The sequence below is a fragment of the Gossypium arboreum genome, chromosome 12 (assembly GCF_025698485.1).
Source record: "Gossypium arboreum isolate Shixiya-1 chromosome 12, ASM2569848v2, whole genome shotgun sequence".
In the NCBI taxonomy this organism is placed as follows: Eukaryota; Viridiplantae; Streptophyta; class Magnoliopsida; order Malvales; family Malvaceae; genus Gossypium; species Gossypium arboreum.
In genome coordinates, this window is record NC_069081.1 from 39,634,052 (window position 1) to 39,637,089 (window position 3,038).

Sequence of the window (3,038 nt, forward strand, 5' to 3'; positions counted from 1 at the left end):
CATGTAATCAAAAGGGGGGACTTGCATGTCAATTTTCCCCCCCTAATATGTAGTGGCCGGCCATAAGCATGGGTGGACAAGATGTTATGGCTAAAAACATGTCATAAACATGTTGGGGTAATGCATTATGTAAGGATTAATAAAATAAAGAGCATGGGCAATAAAATATTAGTGTTAGTAGGATGAGAAACAAAAAAAAAGAAAGGATGTGTGTGATTGTCCCCCATTGCCGTGAGTTGAAGGAAAGAAAACAAAAAAAAGTGTTCATCCTTTGGTTCATCCTTGTCAAGAAAATTTTAAGGAGGAAGGAAGAAGAAAGGTTGAAGAGGTTCGGCCATGCATGTAACTAGGCTAAGGTATGTTTGATGATGTTCCATTAGATGCATGCATGTTTTAGTTATTAGCTTGAGTTCTACCTAGCCCATGGTCTAAATCTTGCTATGTGATGGAAATGACACTTGGCCATGGATGCATCATTCTTGCTTGGTGTTGATGTTGTGTTGGTGAGATATCAAGTTATTTTTGTGACCAAGTTGAGATTTGAATTTTTGGAATGAGTAAGGTTTTCGGCTATGGTAAATATAAGGGTGATGGATGTTGTGTCATGCTAAATCTAGATGAACAATGTTAGTGCTTATATCTCGATATTCATGAGTTTCTTTCTTGGTTTTACCTCAAACCCATGAAGTATTTTAATTGGTGTTGTTAGAGATTTCAGTCATGGGATTATAAGCTTGTTAGTTTTGATGGTGAAATTTATCCCTTGCAAGGGTAAATGGTGTCTTGATGCATTCGGCCATGGTAGAAAGTAGATGTGAAATGGTAGTAAGATGAAATGCAAAATGTTAGTATTTGATTACTAGTGTATAAATGCGTATTAGCCGAGTTTTGAATTTGAAACGAAGCGAGATATAATCAATACAAGTAACCATACTTGTAGGAAGTATTAAGCATATAATTGGCCTCAACATATACATGCATACTCGCCACATGAGAAGATTAGTGTTGCATGCATTCGGTTAGAGGCAAGCATATTGATGCCTTTATCTTGGTTAGGAAAATCGGCTAAAAGGAGTGTGGGTTAATATGTTGAGTTGATGCATGATTTCACATGTATGTGACTTTAATGTCTAATGTATAAATATGGGCTAAGTGCCTTGTGTTCCTCTTTTCGATGCTCAAATGATTAAATCAATTTATTTGTTTAATTAAGCTCAAGAGCAAAGGGGATCTAAATCCGATAAAGGGAAGGAAAAAGTGGTCGAATAGCCATCGAAATCGTTCGACAACATTCGAGGTAAGTTCTTGAGTAATAGAGCTTAAATTCTGATTTGATTAGATCATGTTTTAAGCAAATCAAAATCATGCTCTTGTGTGTGGCTATTGAGCGAAATTGCAAGTGTGATAAGTGTCTTGTGTTTGAGTTTTGCTAATGAAAATGAAATCTGAATGTGTCATGATTTATTGTTAAATGTGCATGGTTATTGAATGATGTCGGGTTAAGTCCGAAGGCTTTGTGCTAAGTGACCATATCCGGACTAAGATCCGAAGGCATTTGTGCGAGTTACTAATTTTGGGCTAAGCCCGAAGGCATTGGTGCGAGTTACTAAATCCGGGTTAAGTCCCAAAGGCATTTGTGCGAGTTACTATAACCGGGCTATGTCCTGAAGGCATTTGAACGAGTAGCTATATCCGGTTAAATTCCGATGGTACGTGATTCGGGAATGAACGATCTTGCTGTAAAAATTTCAGTTAATACGCTTGTAACATCCCAACATTGAGGTATGTTTCGTGTAACACCCGTACCCGAGTCCGTTACCGAAATCGAACACAAGGTGTACACAGACTTAACTATTTTCACAGTCTATTTAGAATTTTCCAGACAAGCTGGTTACTACATCACTGTCGCCTTAAAAATCATATCTTAAGTTTCAAAGCTCGAAAATTAGTTTTGTAATTTTTCCCTGAAACTAGACTCATATGTCCATCTACAGATGTTTTTCTAGAATTTTTGGTCAAGCCAATTAGTACAGTTTATTAGTTAAAGTCTCCCTATCCCGTGGTTCGACTACACCGACCTTTGTGCGTTCTTAATTGAATATCTCCTTGTACAGGGATTTAATACTGATTCTGTTTGTTTTTGTAGAAACTAGACTCAGAGAGGAATCTATAAATATATGGCATGACTCCTAATTATCTCTGGTTAATTTACAATGAATTTACAATGAATTTCCAAAGTCGGAATAGGGGATCCAGAAACCGTTCTGGCCCTGTTTCACGAGAACTTTAATATCTCTTAACATGTAACTCCTATGACCGTTTCATTTCTTCCATATGAAAGTAGACTCATCAAGGTTCATTTACATAATTTATTCACTATTTAATACCATTCCTACTATTTTTAGTGATTTAATACCGTTTCAATTTGGTCATGGTTAAACAAAGAACTTAGTATCTCATTCAAAGATGCTAAAAGAAAATCTAAGAGTCCTCAACCCCCCATCACATGTATCATTATCAAGCTTGATATTTAGCATGCAATGGCATTAACACCACATCCACCTTGGCCGAATTTCATTCCCATGACATAGCAAGGATTTGAACCATGGGCTAACAAGAACATCAAGCTAGCAACTAAAAACATGCATGAATCTCATGGCACAACCTCAAACATACCTTAATCTTGATGCAAGTATAGCCAAACCTCTTCCTAATCCTCTTCCAAACCAAACATGAAGCAAAATTCCTTCCTTCCTCTAGTATTTTCGGTCAAGAGAGAAAAAATGGATGAGCAAAATTTTTTTCTTTTCTTTTCTTCCATGCTGCGGCAATGGGGGTTCACTCACACACACATTTTTTTTCTTTCTTTATTACCCATACTTATTTGTTTATTGTTTCTCCCTAATGCACCAACAAAACATGTTTCATGACATGTTTAGCCCATACTCCTTGTCATGGCGGCCATCACTTGTAAAAGAGGGGTATTTGACATGCAAGACCATTGTTTTGCATGCATGCTTTAATTAGTCATCACACAT